We start from the raw sequence: 22999 nt of genomic DNA, 5'->3' as shown, positions 1-22999 counted from the left end.
GGTGTCCACACCCATCTACCAACCCCAGCCTGCACCACGTAGTTGTTCTTCTGGGCACAGAGCCAGGAAGAGCCCCCGAACACTGTTGGGTGTGAACCTGACCCATGCCCCAACCTCCCCAAAAAGGGCCTCTGTTTCAGAGTACTAACTGAAAGAATGTAAGAGTGACTAGGCATTACCTTAAGTAAAATAAAAGATTTAAGTGAAAAGAGCAAATATACCAAAGAAAGAAGAATATGATTTGAGAGAATTTTGTGTATGTGCATAGGTAGATGTATATAAATTGAGAGAAGCATTGAAGAAAATTAAAATAAAAAAGAACAAATGTTTAAACATTGCATTTAAAAACAAAAAAAAAACAGCAATTTGAATATATTTTGAAATGAAATACCATAGGCCAGGAAGATTAACCCAGAACTGTCACTCTTGAGAGATATCTTATGAAGTTGTTGACTTTAAGCAGGAAGGGAAAATGCGTAAGTCACTGATGAGAGGGAAAAATATTCAGGCTTATCTCTTATTATGTATGTCAACATTTTGTTCCATTTCACAGTAAAGTAACTTAGAAATTCCAGGATCTTGTAGAAAACAAAATGTTTTAAATTTGTATGTCTGCAGGCATAAATACTGCAGATACTTCTGAACTTGAGGAATATCTTTCAAGTGTCCCTTCTTGAAAAGAGAAATTTCTAGAAAATGAATGACTGTCAATAAATGTAAATAGCCAGAAAAGTTACCACCGAAAGATGAGCAGTGAATTTATCTGTAGAAGATTAAAACACAGACTGCAGAGCAAAAGAGTATAGCAGATAGGGTGCAGCCTTTTGCACATGACTGACCCCGGGTTCAATCCGAGGTATCCCATATGGTTTCCAGAGCCAGGCAGGAGTGATTCTTGAGTGCAGAGTATGGAAAACCCTAAGCACAGCCAGTGGTGATTCCCCAAAAAAAGCAAAACAAGAAAACTGGTAATAAAAAAAGATGAAAACAAAGGCCGTTAAAGATGTATGTATTAGTGTCTTACTTTTACTCTTGGAAGTGATAAGCTAACTCCACCTGTTTTCTACCCTTTTTTCCCAGGTTTTTGTTTGTTTTTCTTTCTGTTCTCACTTTTAAAGGCCACATCTTTTAGTGCCCAGGGGAGCCTTGCCGTGCCAGGGATTGAGCTCAGGACCTTGTCATGCTGTGCTATGCTCGGCCACTTGAGCTTCATGTCTGGCTTCTCTCAGGTTTTTGTCGTTGTGCATTTATTGATCGCCTCCTCAATTAAAGTTGCAAATAATACATTTCTGGGCAGAATTTTAGAAGTACAAACAAAATACTCTGTAGGCAGGAGCAGTATAAAGGAATGGGAAATTATGCTGGTAGCACAATTGCTTTTAGAAATGAATAGAGCTTAAATACAGAAAAAAAAGTTATATAAATGGTATTGTGTGTTTGGTAAATACCAAGTCACAAATTTAGAGAATAACCAAGAATGAATTTTTTTATAAAGTCAATAAAAATGTTAAAAATAATGAAAAACAAAGTATTCAATTTAACAGATACCAATCTCACAGTTAACCATAACTTATACTGAAGGGTATCAACCAAAGAAATAGTTAATATAAATAGAATTGACATACTGGTTTGTGGAAATGTAAACTATACCTATAACATATGTAAATATATGTATATATAATACATTATATATTCATATATTATAGGTATATTATGTATATATCTAGACATATATCTAGATGGATATATATATACATATCCATCTTTCAGTACCTCTAGGTGTATTCAAAAACAAAATAAAATTAAACCAAATAAAACTAAATAGAATTCATGCATTATACCAGAAGAAATAGTTCATAGAAATATCAAATGTGTTAAGCCTTTTTCTTTTTTTAATGCAAAAGGATACAATTCATGGACCAGAGGTAGTGCACAGATTATTGTGCTTGCCTAGCATTCTACAGACCTTGCTTCAAATGCTGACATGACATATGATCCCTTGAGCACCTTTAGGGGTCATTCCTGAGCACTCCTGAGTGAGGAATAGGCCCTGAGCAGAGATGAATCTGGTCCAAAAACAAAAGTTAAAAAAAAAAAAGAATGCCTTCAAGAGTAAAATTCATGACAAATATTAGGCAATTATATGTACTGTGTATAGCATGATCTCAATATATGTAAGTCAGATAAATTCAGTTACTAGATATGGAAGCATTATATTTAGAAGTTTCTTCATTATGTCAATTTGAATAGACATAACAAATCAAATTGGGCTAGGAATAAGGAAAGGATGGTGAAAACACAGAAAGCACTTGTTTTGATTTGAAACAGCATAAATATGTCCACTATCTTAACTCTCATTCAACAGTATGGTAGTGGTTACCCGCCACAAGAAAGGTCTTAAAAGTTGAAAACAAAATTTTAAGTTAAAATTGAAACTCCAACATGTAGATAAGATTATCCAACTATATAATCACTTAATCCCCGTTATTCATCGATTTACTCGAGCGGGTACCAGTAACATCTCCATTCATCCCGGTTGCGTGCTAGCGTAGCCCAATGGTATCTGTTCGTTCTAGGAACATGCAGAGCCTCAAACCGATCATTCAGGGTCTTGACGAAGAAGTCTGACCATCTTGTAGGTGGGCGTCCACGTGATCTTTTGATGTCCCGTGGAATCCAATCAGAAATGGCTCTAGTCCAACGGTTGTCTGTAAACCTCATTATGTGTCCAGCCCATCTGATTTTTAATGTCTTGGCAAATGAGACAGCGTCCCTGATTCTTGAGCGTTGACGAAGATCAGAACTCCGGATTCTATCTCTCATTTGAGTGAATCGTGATATTCCAAGCATAGCTCTTTCGATTCCTCTTTGAGAGACCCGAATAGCATTCTCATCCTGTTTTTGTAGGGTCCAAGTCTCTGAGGCATATGTTAATGCAGGAAGAACAGTGGAATCAAAGAGATGTGCTCGTAGCTGGAGGTTCTTTGTCCTTTTAGTTATTTCTTCAATGCTCTTGAAGGCATTCCAAGCCGCTCTCTTCCTCCTGCGCAACTCAGGTGCCAGGTCATTCATCATGTTGATTTCTCGACCTAGGTATATATAACTGTTGCATTCGGAGATGGTGGTTCCGTTGAGAGCAAATGGAGCGTCAGGAACAAGGCTGTTTCTCATAAACATTGTCTTCATAAGATTCAGCTGTAGTCCAACCGTTCCACATTCACGGTCAAAGTCCGCAAGCATTTGTGCCGCTTGGCTGATGTTTGGTTAGAATGATGTCATCAGCAAAGTGGAGGTGGTGTAGTTGCCGACCATCTATCTTCACTCCCATGCTTTCCCATTCTAGTCGTCACATGATGTTCTTGAGGGTGGCCCTGAAGAGTTTTGGTGAAATGGTATCACCCTGCCGAACCCCTCTCTTGATATAGATGATTACTTCTTTGTAGAATGGTGAGATCTTGGTAGTGAATCCACAATAGAGCTCACGAAGGATCCTGATGTATTGAGTTTGTACGCCCTGATTGGCTAGGGCTTCCATGACTGCTTCTGTCTCAACAGAATCAAAGGCCTTTTTTATATCAATGAACGTTAGACAGAGCGGCATCTTGAACTCCCAAGAAATCTCAATGAGCTTAGTAATCGTGTGGATATGGTCGATGGTACTGAATCCTTTTCAGAATCCGGCTTGTTCACATGGTTGTCCTTCATCTAGTGTTCTGCTAATCCTATTCTGGATGACTCGAGTGAACAGTTTGTAGATGACAGACAATAGGCCGATTGGGCGATAGTTGCCAATGTCGTGGATGTCTCCCTTCTTGTATAGTAGTACAGTCCTGCTGGTTTTCCATTGGGATGGAACCTTGCATTCAAACAGGTAGCGTGTGAAGAGCCGAGCCAGTGTATTGATGAGTACTGATGGTAAGTTCTTCAGGTGTTCAGGTCTGATCTTGTCTGGGCCAGGTGCTCTTTGTTTCTTTACCGACGAGATGGCATGTTGGATTTCGGAAGGGAGAACATTGGGAACAACATATCCATCATGTGGAATGTGGTATGTGGGCAAGTGGATGTGGCTATTAAAGAGATCTGAGTAGAAGTCATGAATAATCTTTTCCATTGCCCTTCTGGAAGATGTGATAGATCCATCATGATGTTGGAGGGCAGTCATCTTGGTCTTGTAGTTGGTGAAGGACAGGCGGGCATTACGAATGCTTTTCCCGGCTTCTGCCGCATCTACCAGTACTGCTGCTCTCCTGTTTTTGAGGTCATCCTTGATGGCTTCTCTGCATTGTTTTGCCAGTTTGGATGTTCGTTTGTGGTTGCCTGAGGCATGTGCCAAGCCACGTTGGCGAATAAGTTCAAGAGTGTTCGAAGAAAGGCAGTTTTTTGTGGTTATCGCTCTCTTGGCATTCCTCGCACAATCATGGAGGTGCTGAATCATTCGATCATATTCCTCATCAATGTTGTCAATGACGGCATCTTCCCATGTTGATGCAACAGAGCCAAAGAGCTCCCAGTTGGTGGTCGTTCTGGGAGTCCTCTTCTTAAACCTTGCATTCTTTTCTCCTCGTTCTGTGAGGTAGAATTTTGCACGAAGAAGACGGTGGTCTGATCCCATTTGGAATTTTGGGACAACAGCAACATCGGTTAGGCAAAACCGCCGATTGAATATGATGTGGTCTATTTCATTGTGGAACCGTCCATCGGGAGACTCCCATGTCCAACGTTTAGATTCAGCCTTTTGGAACTGTGAGTTACCATGAAAGGTTTTGGTTGACATGATGAACTCAGACAGTCTGTCACCCTGTTCATTCCATTCTAGGCCATGGGTCCCGATGTGGAGTTCATCGGCTGATCTTCTTGGTCCTATCTTGGCATTAAAATCACCGACAATGATCTTGTAGAAGGTGTAATCTTCTTTATAGAACTTCTCCAGCTCCATGTAGAACTTCTCAGTTTCTCTTTCACCATAACTGGATGTTGGTGCATAGACAACAAAGATAGAAACTGCCGGTAGTGAGCCACATCTATTCAAGTGTAATCGTCCGATTCAGGTTGTTAGGCATTCGATTAAATCAATGCTTGTGGCTAAGTTTGTGTTGACAAGGATACCGACACCACCGACGCCTCTTTTTATCACATGTTCCAAGGAACAGTTCTTTTCCAGTGTCAAAAACGGCGTGATGTGATTGATGTCTTCTCGTTTCGGTCAGACCAATGATGTCGTACTTGATCTTTCGCGCTTGTACCATCAGGTCTTCAATGGATGCAGCAGATGCCAGCGTACGAGCATTAAAAGTACAGACAATCATTTTTGTCTTTCTTTGTTTTGGCAGCCTATTTCTGCCTTGGGATTTTATCAGCCTCTCCTTCCATATCCTTCTCAACTCTGCCATATTCAGGGTTAGGGGAATGAGATCCATTTATTACTGGATTTGGCATATCAATTTGGTCTATTTGGCATAGACCACGGATAGCTTGCCAGGCTCTGCTGTGCGGGTGGGATATTTAAAGGTACCCTGAAAACTTAGAGAAAAGTAAATAAAATAAAAGTGGCCGCGCGCTCCCGGGAGCTTGTTGTGATAATCTCTGGATCCTGGCCGTTGTTGGGGTTACACGGCAGTTGGAGGGCGTAACTGTCTAGCTACTGACAGGTCTAGTCCCAAACCATGCAGGCTTGGAGATCTCAGCCCCGGGTCCCACACACCTGGATTCCCCTGCCAGTTCTGTTGTGCGTGAGGCTTATCCAAGTGTGTGGAGAGTGGTCCCAGTATGGCCTTGGCTGGGGCCTGGAGGTCTTCAGCTGTTGGGCCCTGTCGAGGATAGTCAGGCACAGGGTAGGAGACTCTGCCTTGTGCTCTCCCGGGAGCTTGTTGTGATAATCCAACTATATAACTATAACTATATATATATGTAAAACACCAATATAATCAATTAAGTACTGACAACATTGAAGAATTCCAGGAGATACTGTGGGACAAGAATAGTGTATCAATATAGGTAACTGTTATGTTTACCATAATAATACTGATTTAGCTCTAACATCATAATGTGCCTCAGCATATTGTGTAAGTGTGGTGTAAATATAGACATACTGTTTCATTCTAGATGTATTCATTCTTTGTTGCAATAAATTATTTAGAAACTTTATATTTAATGTAGTAGATAGTTATTCTCATATTTCCAGATGCCATGGATCTGGAATCACTGTCATTAAGCCAAAATGAAAAACTTGGCAGGGCCTATTTCTCTGAAGGTTGTGTGAATGTGTGGGGGTCACGAGGGGTACTCTTTTCTCTTTCCATCCTAGCATTTCATGATCACGTTGCCTCTTCCCTTTCTGTGTGTCTCTGTTTTTCTTTATAAAAGTTTTTCAATTGGGGCTAGAGCAATAGTACAGCGGGTAGGGAATTTGCCTTGCATGGGCTGACCCAGATTTGATTTCCCAGCATCCCACATGGTCCCCCAAGCACCGCCAGAAGTAATTCCTGTGTGCAGAGCCAGGAGTAACCCCTGTGCATCACTGGGTGTGACCCAAAAAGCAAAAAAAAAAAAAAAATTCTTCAATTGTATTTAGGGCCCACTTAGATCATACAGGATATTATCCCCATTTTCAGATGATCCAGAAAGATTTATTTTCCCTATTTAAGGTAACTTTTACAGGCTCCAAAAAATAAGACATTACATATCTTTGGGAGACCACTATTTAAGCTGTACCGTCCACTGGCACTGTATGCATTGCATCTGGACAACTTCTATGCATTTAAAATGTCACTGGCTATATCGTACTGTTGGAATAATTAAGAAAATAGTCCTATATCATTTTATTTCAGGTTTCACATTTTTTGAAATTAAAGAGCCATGATTTACATATCATTTTAAGAGTTTCTCGCTGTATCTTTGTTGACAGAGGCTGTATTGGTATATTGATTTGCACAAGGAGCATGATTATAAACTCTAAAGTACATTTAATAAATATAGGACTGTTTAATATAATGATGGTTTCTCATATCAATGGGAAAAGGTAGACTATTTAACACATGTTGGAACAATTGATAAGTGATATGGAAAGAAAAGTTAAATTCATACCTGCCCTATACCTTGGTATAATTTATAGTAATGCCTAAATATTTTAGTATAAAATATGAATATGTGAAGGTATTTTGAAAACCTGAAGCAAAATATTTTGAATCATCATGAAAGAGAGTGACTAATAAATCTCACCACACTTAAAACACATACATAAGGGACTGGAGAGATCGTACAATGGTTAGGGTACTGGCCTTGCACATGGCTGACTTGGATTTGGTCCCTGGCACCCTGTATGGTCCTGAGCCCAGCTGAACAGAGTCGAGTGAATCCTGAGCACAACTGGGTGTGACCCAAAAACCAAAAATTAAAAATATGTACATAATAAAAATTAAAAAGAAAGCTTTAAGCATAAACATAAAAATAAGTTGCAGTTATTGAAAAGAAGTGGCTATGATTTTATAGTTTTTATCTAAAAATTTTAATTGTAACACTGTTTTAAGTTGTTCATAATACAGTCGTTTCGAGCATTAAATGTTCTAACAATCCCACCACTAGTCGACCTTCCCTCCACCAATGTCCCCAGTTTTCTACCCCCGCCCCTTATTACAACACAATGGGAAAAGAAATGATCAAAACTTAGGTCAACAAGAGTTAATTTGTGATAATTTGTTATATCTCACAGTACTGTAACTAAAGTTTTTGAGGCTCTAATGTGCTAGTTAGTGCTTGTTGAGCATTCTGTTTATTATTCTTTAAGCTCATTGAGCTCGAGGTTGAGGATATTATACTAAATAAAATGAATCCAAGGAAGACATATTATTCAGGGGCTCATGTACAGTTCCTGACACTGCATGCTTTGCATATGGACAATCCAGTTTAATTCCTGACATTATGTGATCCCCTCAGCATTGCTGGCACAGCCCTAGAGGCCTCTGAGAAACCCCGTGCTGGCCGTGATAATCTCCACCACAGGCCCTGCATTGCATTCTGGGGCATTTGCACTGCACCACTGGGAGGAGCTTCTGGGCCTCCTGTGCACCGTTTGGAAGCTCAGCCCCGACCCTTAAAAAGAGAATACTTCATTCTCCTAACAGCACTGGTGGAGGGATGGGTGTTTGATCATTGTGTGATTGTAACCCAAACATGACAGCTTGTAACTTTCTAACAGTGATTCAATTAAATTTAAAAAAAATAAATACTTTGCAATAAAAATTTAAGCAAAATTGAACTTCTCCCTTTATTCCACAAAATTCAATTTTATGTGACTTGCATACAATTGTGATAGACATGAAATAGACATACTCTTCCATTTTTTGATTTGCCCAGATAACTATTTTAATTGTCTTCATTATAAAGAAACTTCTTTTCTTTAGGCAAATTGTGTGACGGGAAACAATTTTATGAACTTGCTACATGCCGAAGTATTATTTTGCATTTTGACCTGTTACTCTTTCTTTTTAAGTTACTTATAAACATTGCTTGACTATTAAATTATTTTTGCAGATTCTTTATCTCTGTTTGACACTCATAGACTCCATTCCCCAAATCTTAATTACTTTTCTTCTTAGAAACTTACAAATGAAACTTTTACTGACAAAACAAATATTTCTGTGAATTATAAAGTTAATAGAAATAGTGTTGTCACCAAATGCCTCTGTTCTATAAGTTATAGTAAAAGAATTTCTTTGAAGCAAATTGAATTTTAGTTAAGTTCTCCAGTTATATTTCTTAATGGATTTATTAAAAATCTTTATATTGAATACATAATTATTCCAAATTGAAGTGACTTTTAACCCTACTTAATAACTGTATCTTTTCATTGGAATAATGTATCATAAATTATTTAATTTTACCAAGTATACATATTTTCATTATTGTCTAAAACTGATTTTATCATCATAGTAGGCCTTATAGCTATGTTTTATAACCTGACTGGATATATATATATTCTTGTATTTGAAACAATGCCCTATACTGCTTAGTAATAAAACTATAAATTAAGAACCCTACTTGTTGAAGATGAATGTTAGTTTTTCTTTCCCAAATAATTTCCCAACTGAAGTTTTAATGTGTATTTTATTTAAAAATAAATAAATAAATGCAGGCCAGGGGATGACTCAAAGGACTGGAGCCCATGCTTTGCATGTAAGAGCCCTGTGTTTCATCCCTGGCAGTACTCAGACTCTGGAGCACTGTGGCAGTCCTTGAGTGCTACCAAGTATGCCACCAAAAAAAGCATAAGAACTATTTGTTCTCAGTATCTTTGAATAGTAGCACTGTAGCACTGTTCTCCCATTGTTCATTGATTAATCTGATTGCATCTTGGAAAGGAAAAAAAGTCATAACTGTTTCACGGCAAGCATCATTCAAATTTCTTCATCATAAATTAAGTCCTTCAAGCTTAGTTTTCACACAAATCTGTTGCTACTTTTATATTGTCTTTTATATGTCTATTATCTATTCATCATCCCTTTCCCCCTCCAAAGTTAAGGGTATATCTTTCTGAAGGACTGTTGAATTATTTTTTCTAATACTTCAAACAAATTTTATATATATTTAAATGTACATTTTATTCTACAACATAGCATTTTTTTTCTTTTTTGGGGTCACACCCAGCAATGCACAGGGGTTACTCCTGGTTCATGCACTCAGGAATCGCTCCTGGCAGTGCTCGGGGGACCAAAAGGGATGCTGGGAATCAAACCTGGGTCGGCCATGTGCAAGGCAAACACCCTACCCACTGTGCTATTTCTCCAGCCCCAACAACATAGCATATTTATAAAATTACTCAAAAGTTATAATTTTGCAATTACCTTGGTTCAATTTTAATAAGAAATAATTGGGAAAACTTTCATTTATAAATATGATTTACTGTATTCTAGAGAAAGGCCATTCAAGCTACTACCAATGTTGTTATCTTTTTTCTGTGTTTTATTTTTATACAATATTCGATATGCCAAACACAGTAACAACAAAGTCTCCAATGGAGACGTTACTGGGCCCGCTCAAGCAAATCGATGAACAACGGGAGGACAGTGACACTGAGAGTGACTATATTCTTACATCATTCAATGATATTAAATTGTAGTGCTGTAGCACTGTCCTCCTGTTGTTCATCGATTCGCTTGAGCAGGCACCAGTAATATCTCCATTGTGAATCTTGTTATTGTTTTTTTTTTTTTTTTGGCATATCAAATACGTCACGGGTAGCTTGCCAGGCTCTGCCATGCAGGCAGGATACTCTCAGTAGCTTGCTGATCTCTCTGAGAGGGGCGGAGGAATCCAACCCAGGTCAGCCACATGTAAGGGAAATGCCCTACCTGCTGTGCTATCACTTCAGCCCAATATTAAATTACTAGTATTATTTTGAAAGATCAGAACAATGTTGTTGCTTTATCACATTTAAGGATTGCACCAGAGAGATAGTATAAGGATTTAGGTGCTTGCTTCTACTCAGATGACTCCAGTTTGGCCCGCAGCAAAAATAGAAAAAGGATAACAATATTGGTAGTAGCTTGAATGGCCTTTCTCTAGAATACAGTAAATCATATTTATAAATGAAAGTTTTCCCAATTATTTCTTATTAAAATTTATTTTCTTTTAATAGCGTGAGTTGAGAGGCCAGAGAGATAGTACAGTGGGGAAGGCAGACCTGGATTTGATCCATGGTCCCTCAGATGGTCCTGCAAGCCCCTCCAGGAGTGATCACTGGGTGAAAAGCCAGGAGTAAGGCCTGAGCACAGCCAGATGTGGCCGCCAAACAAAATAAAATCAAAAAGCAAAGTGTGTTGGTTTCTTGGAACCTAGATGCAGTTTTTTACTTTTTTTTTTTAAATAATGTAGGAGTACTGCTATTTTTCAGCTATTGATTAAGCTGATTGAATTGGGCATGAACTCCACATTACTTTTTCTAGTTTTATTCAGAGTGTTAATTTTATTTTATTATTATAATTTTCCCCACCCCTTTTTATTCACCATGAGACACAGTTACAAAGCTTTCGTGTTTGAGCTTCAGTCATACAATCATCAAACACGTACCCCTTCCCAATGCACATTTTTCACTACCAAAATCCCCAGTATTCCCTCTCCCACACCCCCATTCCAACCCTTTCCCTGCCTATGTGGCAAACAATTTCCCCATACTCTCTCTCTCTCTCTCTCTCTACTTTGATTACATTCGATATTTCAACATCAGTCTCACCACCACTCACACCTGTGGAAGAAGCAATACTAGACAATTTGTTTTGTATTGCTTGTTATGGATAGAATAGAATGTCCAGGGAATTCTGTGTCATTCTTTTCCAGAAGCTATAGTTTATAGTTTCTGGGTCTTGGCCATTGATGAGATTACATGGCACCAGGGGCAATTCATGGGCATGACTGTCAAGCTTCTGGAAAACTGGGGAGCTGGGGATGGAGGCCCAGTGCTGATCCAAGCTGGCTTGGAGATCTCAGTCACAAGTTCCCACCTACCTCTGCGCTACAGGCCCTAACTGCGTCTTTTGATCTCTTTCGAGATTTATTGGTCTCTGAATAAGGCCAGTAAGTGAGCTTATATAGCTGAGCCGTAGGTGGTTTGTGGGTGTGGTTCCCACATACCTAAAACTTGGCGCCAAGTTGTTGGTGTCTGGCCAAAGGCACTGCAGCAATTTGGGGGTATCTGGAAGTCTGAAGGCCCCATCAGACTGCTGATGCACTCACTCCACAGGTATACGTTGACCTGCTGGCGCCACCATACCCCCAGCAGTATTTTATTCTTGCAAATTTTAGTTGCATTTTTTCTACTTAATTGATGCTGACCTTGCTAGAGTACAGAATCTTTTACCATGGTTCACAGCAGACACCTAGGAAACCAATCACCTAGGAAACCAATTATTGGATAAGAAATGGAAGGAAGAGTTGATTTTAGACAAAAAGTTTTACATATCTATATCTATATCTATCTATCTATCTATCTATATATACACACACACATACAACCAAACTTACATGACTTCAGATTTCTCGGTTTTCTTAATCTTCTTCCCTCTTCTCTCCTCTCAAGCCAACTACATGCTCCTCAATTGTTGCAGTCAAATGCAATCGCTCCTGCAATTGTTCCAAAATATCTTCCTTTCCCCAATGGCTACAGTATTTTCCAAGCTCCGTCAGTGAAAAGTAGCAGGGACAGGGGAGGGACATGGAGGACCAGGAGTGGAGGAAATAAATAGTAATAAGACATGAAATATCAAAATGTGCCCTCTTTCCTCCTCAGAAAGTCCTAATAATATGAATGGTAAAACAAAGCATCAAGTAAGAATTTTAAACAGTTTAGAACTTTAGGATTGATATATTGGAAAATATTAATTGTGTGTGGAAGTGGAAAGATAATAAATCAGAAAGTGTAACAAGTTAATTTAGCATGGGGATTTCACTCTAGAACATATCTTCTTAAACTGTGAACCATAACCGCATGTAAGACCACATACCTGGATGCAGAATTTCTGAATAACTTGGTCACAATAAAAGTTTTGGAATGGTCAACAAATGAACATTAAAGTCATCTATATTAATAAATTCAAGATGTTTCTGATAGCACACCCATATGGTGCATTTTGTCAAGTGGAAAGAATCACAAGTGGAAAAAGTTTAAGTCCTATATAGAAGACTAGGTACAGACCTCCTTCAAATTCTGATAATGCTTCACTCATTTTTTAAATGTAGACAAAAGCCGGAATTGTTAATAAAATTCTAAATTTGAAATTGATAAAAAAAAATTGATGCTGAGCATTAATCCCAGGCCTCACATATACAAGACCTGTGCTTTATCACTGAGCTGAAGGTCCCTACCACTATTCCTCATTATTAATGCTCTAGAAATACTTTATCTTTAGGTAGTTGCGTGCATTCACATATACACTGGATGGTCATGCAATTCTAAATTCACCCATCACTGCCTGGCTAAAATTACCAGCCAGTAGACTCCTGGGGTCATGCAGCACAGTTGCTTGCCTAGAACACAATATTGTATAGTTATAGTGTTTTCTCTAATGTACCATGTGTTTGCCAGGGCTCACACTTCCCAGTCATGTTGCCAGCACATTTTTAAATTTTAGTTGCATTTCTTGCCAGACCTAGCATCCCGGTTTTTGGTGCCTTCACAAATCTGGCAGTGGTGTGGTCAGAAGCCCTGTGGTGCCAGGGATTGCAAACTGCCTTTTCCAGCTCATACTTGGACATGTCAGACATTTGGGATTTAAATTCACGATCACGCACTTACAAGGCAGGCACTCTAGCCACTGTGCTCTTTCTCTGGGCCACCTTTTAAATTTTTTTTTTAATTTATTTGCTACATTGACAGTTTCCCCTATGAAATCCTTGGAGTCAGTGTCAGTTTCTGCCCTGCTGTTGAACCCCTCTTTTATACTTTTTAGTTTAATTGCTCTGTTCTTAAGCTCTTTGGTTTCTGCTCCTACTTTTCTCCTGCTTTTTGTTATATTTTCTTTGTCCTTGTTGAAGTTCTCTTCTATTGATCTCATTTCTGTTGAAACCATTGCATGATCAAAACATTAGACATCATTGAAGTTTCGGGCAGTTTGCATTGTTCTGTTGTACTTTTGGATTATTCCTAAGTTTTTATCTCCTTCTATCATTGCAGATGAGTTCCTTTATCTTCTCATTACGTTTGGGGCCACTCAAGGGCCTGGGCTAGGAATCTGTTTTCAAATGACCCTGGGCAGGAAAACGGGCAATGTTAGATATCTTGGTCACAACAGGCAGACAGTAGCTATGACTTTGAGTTTGCATTGTCAGCTACTGGGGTTTCAAATTCACAAATTGTCAAGGTTAACCAAGACTTGATAGTACTGCAGGGTTCATGGCTGTTCATGCTCTGCAGTAGCCAAAGAATTGAGGTCATGCAAGTGTTTTTTTTTTCTTTTTTTGCTTTTAGGCTCACACCCGGCAATGCACAGGGGTTACTCCTGGCTCATACACTAGGGAATTACTCCTGGTGATGCTCAGGGGACCATATGGGATGCTGGGAATTGAACCCGGGTCGGCAGCATGCAAGGCAAATGCCCTACCTGCTGTGCTATCACTCCAGCCCCAAGTGTGGGGTTTTATGGGCACAAATGCCTAGCTGGAGCAATAGCACAGTGGTAGGCCATTTGCCTTGCGTGCAGCCAGCCCGGCGAAGCCGGGTTGATTCTGGCCAGGTTCGATTCCGGCCAGATTCGATTCTGGCTAGGTTCCATTCTGGCTGGGTTTGATTCCTCCACCCCTCTCGGAAAGCCCAACAAGATACCGAGAGTATCTCGCCCACATGGCAAAGCCTGGCAAGCTCCCCGTGACGTATTCAATATGCCAAATACAATAACAACAAGTCTCACGATGGAGACATTACTGGGCCCGCTCAAGCAAATCGATGAACAATGGAAGGACAGTGTTGGTTTTTTGTTTTTTGTTTTTTTGCCTAGCAATGCCTGTAGCAGCAAGGAGACCTGAGCTGGGTGTGATTGGGGATTCACAGTTCTGAAAGCCTGGCGACAAATCTTTGGTCAGTGTGTCTAGGACTGTAATTGACAGTCTGGGTAGGCCTATGCTACCAGGTTCAAACAGGCCCGGGCAACCACCATGCATTGCCTTCACAACTGATGTAACAGCTTGTTTGCACCAAGTTCAAGCAGATCTTGAACTTGGTGATTCTCTAGAGGTATGAGGTTTGCCCATGCCCATGCTCAATTCTGGGCTGTGTTTGAGCAAAAGTGTTGGCAACAAGGTCACCGTTGCCCTTTCTGTAGCAGCAGCAATGTGTTTGAGTTGAGACCTCAGCAGTTACTGAGTGTTCAAAGTTGCAAATACTCGACGGCCAATCAGCTGCAGTGGTCAGGTAAACCTGGGCAGTCGCTGGAAAAATATGAGGAAATGGGAGGTGGAGGTCACTTGTGGAAGGTTCTGAGAGGAAGCTTGGTCGTCAGTCATGGCTGGTGACCCAGCATACAAACCAGGCCCACTAAAAAGGAGAATCCAGCTGCTTCAGACAGCGAAAATGCACAGCAGACAGTGAGTCTTCCTGGCTGGCGACTGTGCTGTGGGAGACATGTCAGGAGCTTTCTGACTGTAGTCAGGTGTGGATGGGTGCGGCAGGTCTGTTTGTCTGCGAGGAATAAGCTGACTTCCTAATTGTCTGACTGCCAGCCACTGCAGCTGTTTGCCCAGAGTAGGTGGAGCTCTCTTCAGCACTGCGCCTTCAGGATCTGTTGTTATTATAGACTGAAAGGCTGTACCAGTGCCCCCTGACACTACTCTTAGTAAGGTTGGATCTGTTAGGAACGCCAGCATTCTAACTGAAGTTTCTTCCCTTCCTGCTCCAGTAAATAAGTAGAGGGGAGGAGCTTTAAAGTGCTAGATGTTTTGGTGCGATCCTAATCCTAAAAATACAGTCAAGCCCCATGCCTTAGAAATCTCTTCCCAGTTGTTTATCATTGGCCCTGGTGGAGTTTCTTTCTTGGGTAGGACATCTGTCTCCAGTCCATCTGGATATTGTCCTCGTGACCCTTGTTCCAGAAACTTTGCCTGGGCTCCAGTTCAGTTTCTGTGTAGAATAATTCCAGTATGATTGTAAATTTTCTTTGGTCATAGGAAAATATAAATATCTTTTCTCCCCTTTTGACCATCCTTGGTCTCTTCTCTTACCAGTGGCTTATTTTGAGCACTTTTGAAATTGAGTATTTTCTGATAAAATGAATCCATTAATGGGGGGGGGGTTGGGGGCAGCGGGTTGGGACACACATGGATATGCTCAGAAATTACTCCTTGTTTTGTGCTCATGGTTAAGTGGTGCTAAGAATTACTTGAAACTGAGTTGGCCTCATGAAAGGCAAGCGCACTGTATTATCCCTCTGGCCCTCCACTATTTTTTAAATTAAAAACTAGTTATAATTTGAGATATACTACAAAGTTTATAATTTTCTAGTTCTCCTGTTCAGTGTTGTTTTAATATGTTGTCACTGTTATGAATCATCACTAATTCCAGAACATTTTACCTCTGCTCCTTCCATGACCCCTCACTCCAGAACCTTTTACTCCTTAGCAATCACCCCAAGCTCCTGGCAATCTGTAGCTCCTCAAAAATCATTTTGTTGCTATGTATCAGGAGGGACCTAGGAAATAGCCCAAGCAGAAGGGCTCAGACTTCTAGCATGTACAAGGCTCTGAGTTTAGTTTCTGGCATGGCATGTTTCTGTCCCATCTACCACCAGGTGTAGGACTAGTATCCCCAAGCACTGTGAGAATGACCCTGATGGCCTCCACCAGCCTTTACCACCAGCTTTAAATAGTTTAGGAAATTGCCTGTCACGTAGTAGATGCTCAATAAGTGTTAGTTACAAGGCTTAATCTTACACAGAAGTTCACCTGAAGTTCAGAATAGTGCATCTTTGATGTAAAATATACATTTGATAAATGTGTCACTTCAGTGAATATTGCTTTGATTTAAAAGCTATTCTGTTGTTTTTCGTTGTACATTAGATATACAGTTATATTTTTTTTCAGATTGCTCATTCAGCATCTAAGATATAATGGTTACTGCCTCCTAACCTGTTAATAAAATCATAGAACCACTAAATATCTTTGAGTTCTAGCCTCTCATTTTACAGAAAATGAATTAGGCTAATAATTGGAGTTACAATTAAAGGGTGAGTATTATATGGATAGGCGAATAGCATAAATAACCAGCTAAGGAGAAAATAGGAATACATGGTAGCAAGCCTAGTCTCTAGAATTTTGGTTGAGTACATTGCCATACAGATCCTGACATGCTTCCTGTACTGTCATCTACACAAAATGTTTTTATATTTTTATTTTGGTGAGCCTTTAAAAACAAATTTGAAGAACTTTAAAAACAATTATTTCAACTCTTCCTTCAATTTTAAGGAATTTAGAGATAATATAAAGAATTTAGAGATTAGATTATTTTGAGATTTATATATCCTCCCCAAATTAAAAACAACTGGGGCTGGAGCAATAGCACAGCGGGTAGGGCGTTTGCTTTGCACGCGACCGACCCGGGTTCAATTCCCAGCATTCCATATGGTCCCCTGAGCACTGCCAGGAGTAACTCCTGAGTGTAGAGCCAGGAGTAACCCATCGCCAGGTGTGACCCAAAAAGCTTAAAAAAAAAAAACTAACCTTTATAGAAACCTTCATTTATCTTCTAAATTAATATCTATCGAGTACTTATTGTGTAATCACAAAATAAATAAGTGAAGGTGGTGGTGGTGGTGGTGGTGGTCTCTCTACCCCATCTCGTGAATTTGGTGGCCACCCTGGCCTTCCCCCACCCTGGCCTGCAGCCGCCACCACCAACAGACTCATGAAGGAGGGAACTGGTTGGTGATCAGTGGTTGTTTATTTTTCCTCCGCCTCCTTCCAGTCTCACTCACTGCCTATATCCTCTACCTCAGTCCACTCCCCCAGCCTAGTTATTCCTCCTCTCCAAGGGTTGGGGGTAGCGATTACACACAGGTGAAGTGGCACAGTCAACATATGTAAGGGCCCTTCCTTCTGGGGAAGCTCGTCTTAAGATAAAACAAAGTTCTACTGCAACCAGGAGATTCGCGTAAGGGCCAAATACTGTTGAGGATTGTGTTTCTCTTTTCCTTAGTCCAACAACCATTTAAACATTCATCCTAATTCTACTACTTAATAGTAGTCATTTTGTATGGATGAAGTAAGAGAAACATTAAGCTTATAAGGTGGCTCTCCTGAGGACATCTTGCAATAGATCCCAGACTATACACAATATTCAGGCCAGATTAATCTTTCCTAACCCTAGCAGGGTCCTAATCCAAGTGTAACTCTTTGGATCATGACAAAATTTGTCCATGACCGTGTTCTTAGCATAGTTAAGTATTATGGCACTTGGCCTGGTCCATTTCAATGTCAGGGTAGCTCACAGCTTGCCCTGGGTCCATCCAATTCCTCATCAGGACCCTGCTTTGGAGGTGCTAGGAACTAAGGGAAATTGAGGCCTACGTCAAGAAAACAGATGCCCAGGAGTGAATGTTATTAATTAACTCCCAAGTTACAAAAGCATAGCATTAACTGTCTTCCTGTGTCTATACAAAAAGGACATTGCTCTAAAGTAACTATGCAAAGACCATATGGAGAAGAGAAAAGCAATATTTCACTTACAAATACAAGATCAGAGATTTCTAAGGAATTTGACTTTATAAGTTACAAGTACTGCTTAGCAGAAAATGGTGATTAACTGGTTGGGGAAGAGAGCACAAAGAAGAAACACAGAGAAATGGCAGTGCCTCTGAAGCACTGTGATGGGTGTAACCCAATAAACCTAAGCTCCCTGCTGCCAGGGAGAAATGACAAACCATTTTCATTCTGCACTTATCTGTTATTTACTCGACATATAGTGGCAAACAGAAAATTTCTGGCTTTTGAACAGACCTTACATGAGGGATATAAGCAATAAACTAATTATTATGTGGAGTACTCGATGTTTCTTTATAATTTCAAAATCAAAGAGTTGAAATTGAAAGGTTTGTTCACCTCTTTAGGAGTATTGAAATCTGACTTAACCTTAACTCATTTGGGTGGTCGTTTTTAGGCCACACCCATTGATGCTTGGGGCTTACTCCTGGCTATGTGCTCAAGAGGAGGACATTTTCTGTCATTGTTGGGGGACCACATGCAGTGCTGCAGATCAGAATGAGATTGACCATCTATAAGTCAAGTGCCTTAACCTCTATGCCATCTCTCCAGCCCCACCTTAATTCATTTAATAGTAGCACTGTCTTCCTGTTGTTCATCGATTTATTCGAGCAGGTACTGGTAACGTCGCCATTGTGAGACTTTTTGTTACTGCTTTTGGCATATTGAATACATCACAGATAGCTTGCCACACTTTGCCATGCAGGCGGGATACAGACAGTACCTTGCTGGGCTCTCCGAGAGGGACAGAGGAATTGAACCCGTGTCAGCCACGTGCCAGGCAAATGCCCTACCCACTGTGCTATCACTCCGCCCCCATTTAATAGTAAAACTGATAAAGTTACTCAATGTCTTTTTATAGTCTCACTGAGAATAAATATATACTTTACAGCTATCAGCATAAGTTTAAAGTGCCATAGCAGATCTCTCAGTTGGAGGTAAAGGGGACAGGTTACATAATAGCGGCGTATGTAAACCTTTGAAAATTCAAACAAAACTTAATTCCAAAACACATTGACCTCTTTAGAGCTGGTGTTGGGCTGTATTATATCTGGTCATTATAAATGCTACGAATGGAAAGAAATCTGATATGTTTTGGAGAAAGAACGCCAGTGGACAGAGGCCAAGAGTTGATTGTGGAGATGTTGTCTTCTGCCCTGGAGATAGCGTTTGAGCAGACTTTCAGCATGCAGTGAAGGCTCGAAGGAAAAGAAAGCCATTGGTGACACACATATTACTCTGAGAAAAAGTTTTACAGTCTGTGGAAAGACCAAGATAAAGACTTAAGCCAAACATATACCTAACATACTTGAGGAAGAACAAAAAGGCCACGGAAACCTTGTAATAGCAAACAAGGGAAAGAAGTAATCTGCTAGACTAGCTGCAAGGTAATCAAGGGCCCTCTCATTCAAAGTAAGGAAAGGCTTTAATTTTTTTTCTTTTTTGCGGGGGGAGTGTGGGAGGGATTCACACCCAGCAATACACAGGGGTTACTCCTGGCTCTGCACTCAGGAATTACTCCTGGCGGTGCTCAGGAGACCATATGGGATGCTGGGAATCGAAGCCGGGTCGGCTGCATGCAAGGCAAATGTCTTACCTGCTGTGCTATCACTCCAGCCCCAAAGGCCTTTAAATTTTTTCATACATGTTGTGAGAAGTTCTTTGAGAGTTTGACCGAAGAGTGTCTACATCCAGTTTTCTTGTAAGTGAATATCACTCTATGACAAAACTTTGGCCTTGATTTACAAAACTGGGCAGTGGGGGGAAGTCATAGAAAGGATAATGATAGAAATAGAGTGAACTAGGGTCAGTGGAGGAGGGTTCTTTAGGGATGTGTGGGGCACAACACCAGGAACTGTTACACTATCCTAATCATGTTACCTAAACTGTGACAAAATTTTAAAATTTAAATATATACATTTAAATGAAACAAAATAAAAATTTAAATATATACATATCTATTTAAATTTTAATAGTTATGTATATATAATTCAGTTGCTTTATGGATAATGTTGCAGAGTAAGAATTGGAAAGAATAAATTACCTTGGCAGCTAGGCATGGAATTCAGATATGTAACTGTGACTGGTTCATTTAATAAAAGATTATTATCCCCCTTCCCTTCTTGTTACTGTTCAGGAATTCACACTTGTAGTAGTAGTAGGTGTCACACAGTTGATTGCTATATGATACTTGTGAAACTGGAGATCATATTGATGCCAAGGATTACACTTTGGATTAAATTTGTGTCCTGTGGCATACATTGCAAGCAGGCATTCTACCCCCCAGGCCATAAAATATTTTAATCCATACTTTAATGAAATAGTATCTCTTAGATATTCTTTGATCAAGAGCTGTGTTATTCATTTATATTATAAATATTATGAAGCTATCCATGTTTGTTGTTTCTTGTTCTAGACTTCTCTCTAAAACAGCACTAAGAAATCAGCTCGATTAGGATAATGCTTTTACTAATATCCTTTCCTCTTCTAAATCGTCTCTCTTCTGTTTGCTGAGAAAACACCTAGCTGAAAGAATGCTGGACCTGGAGTATAAAAAACTGGTTTCTTCTTATTCTGACTCTGTCACTAATTTACTGTAATATTAATTGAACTGCTTAACCTCTCTGGATTTCAGTTTCCTCTAGTTTGAAATAGAGAAATTGAATCATCTGATTGATACAGCTTTTGCTTACTTGCACTTCTAAATTTAGCAAGTGCTATTTGTAAGACAAGAATTCTGAGTCATAATGAGATCTCAAGAAACGTCTCAACACATCCTTTAAATATGAATCTAGAGAAATGCATAATAACTGGCTTTAGAATGATAAATTCAAAATTGGTAAATGTGCCATTGTTTCCTTTTTAACAGGACCAAGGAATAAAGTACCATAAGCCAAGAGCACAGAATATTTTCTTTCATCCATTTAAAGAACCCTGATACTTCTCTAATTCCATCAAAAACAAAAGAATGACCACATTGGCAGATGGCCACAGAGGATGTCAACTATTTTTTGGAGGCAAGCAATGAAATACTTGTGTTATGAGTTTTCTGCTATATACGTATGTAGAAACAATAGGATTATCTTGTATTTTAATGAAAAATAAATTATTTTAATATAGTAATTAATACATAACTGAACTGTTTCTCCTTTTTTATTACTATTTTTATGAACACTGTTGCATGTCAGAATTTGCAGTAAACTCTTTCTGCATATTGTCACATATATAGTGCTAAATTCCCCCCTGTATACAAAGATAGGGCTTTTTGTATCTATATTGGAGACACATAGCTCTACAAATACTAAATAGTTTGGGAAGTTAGAGCTTTCTGTTTTATTTTTTAGAATTATTCATGATAGATTTTTTTATTTAGTTTCTATATATTTCTTCTTTTTAAATTACTCTTTTAATGTACTCCAAAGTCATGGAACCTCATCTGTCTACATTTGCCACTTCTTTACATTTTAGAAAAATCTTTTATCAAAGATTTCATTGAACCTTAAGTTACTTCCACAGTAACTCTTATTGCTTCTGGAAGAATATTCGGACAAGTACTTTATTCCAAATGTGGCATTTTTAAAATTGAATTATTTTATGGGGGCCGGAGTGGTAGTACACCAGGCTGAGAGCACTTGCCTTATACACAGCTAACCCAGGTTTGGTCTCTGACATCCCATATGGTCCCCAAGAACACCAGTAGTCATTCCGGAGTGCAGAGGCAGGAGTATCCCCAGAGCATCACTGGGTATGATGCAAAAACAAACAACACAAAAATTGAATTGGTTTGCCTTTTAAACATGAAGTTTGTTCAGAAAAAGACTGACTGAATTTATTTTAAAAGGAAACAGTGTATGTATAAGAATCTCCTCTCCTTCATGAGCAATACTTAAGTAAATGCATATAAAATAATATTAAAAATTAAGTAAAATACAACAAAAATTTTTTTTTAATTTTTATTAGTGAAACACCATGAGGTACAGTTGTAGACTTACAAACTTTTATGCTTGGGTTTCAATTATACAATGATCAAATGCCATTCCTCCACCAGTGCCCATTTTCCACCACCACGGGTCCCAGTATCCCTCCAACCCCCCATCCCCCCATCCCACCCTGCCTCCGTGGCAGGGCATTCCCTTTTGTTCTCTCCTTTTGGGTGTTGTGGTTTGCAAAAGAGACATTGAGTGGCAGTCATGTTCAGTCTATAGTCTACTTTCATCATGCATCTCCCATCCTGGGAGGATCCTCCCAACACCCTTTATTTGGTGCTCCCTTCTCTATCTGAGCTGCCTTTTCCCCTAGCATGTGCGGCTGGCCTCCAAGCCATGGAGTAAACCTCCTGGTACTTATCTCAGCTGTTCTTGGGTGTTAGACTCCTATTTTGTTACTTTATGTTTCCCCAGATGAATGCAATCTTTCTATGTCTGTCCCACTCTTTCTGACTCATTTGGCTTAGCATGATACTTTCCATGTAGTACCACTTGTATGTAAATTTTATGACTTCATCTTTTCTAACAGCTACATAGTACTCCATTGTGTAGATGTACCAGAGTTTCTTTAACCAGTCATCTGTTCTGGGACACTCAGATTTTTTCCAGATTCTGGCTATTGTAAAGAGTGCTGCAATGAACAAACAAGTGAAGATGTCACTTCGGCTATACTTTTTTGCCTCTCTGCCATATATTCCCAGGAGTGGTATTGCTGGGTCAAATGGGAGCTCAATTTCTAATTTTTTGAAAATTGTCCATACTGTTTTCCAAAAGGGCTG

General features: G+C 39.5%; 1 long non-coding RNA gene across 1 annotated transcript in view; it reads left to right on the top strand.

Moving 5' to 3' along the window:
- LOC130026974 (uncharacterized) overlaps nt 1-21246 on the top strand; it is a 180974-nt gene extending 159728 nt beyond the window's left edge. The window contains exon 3 of the long non-coding RNA XR_008792948.1: nt 21104-21246. This is a non-coding gene — a long non-coding RNA (uncharacterized LOC130026974). The remainder of the gene's footprint in view (nt 1-21103) is intronic.
- Nucleotides 21247-22999: the final 1753 nt, after the last annotated feature.

The sequence above is a fragment of the Sorex fumeus genome, unplaced genomic scaffold (genome assembly GCF_029834395.1).
Source record: "Sorex fumeus unplaced genomic scaffold, SorFum_2.1 ptg000035l, whole genome shotgun sequence".
In the NCBI taxonomy this organism is placed as follows: Eukaryota; Metazoa; Chordata; class Mammalia; order Eulipotyphla; family Soricidae; genus Sorex; species Sorex fumeus.
The sequence above is the reverse complement of the archived record's forward strand: the minus strand, read 5'-3'. Positions and strand labels throughout refer to the sequence as shown.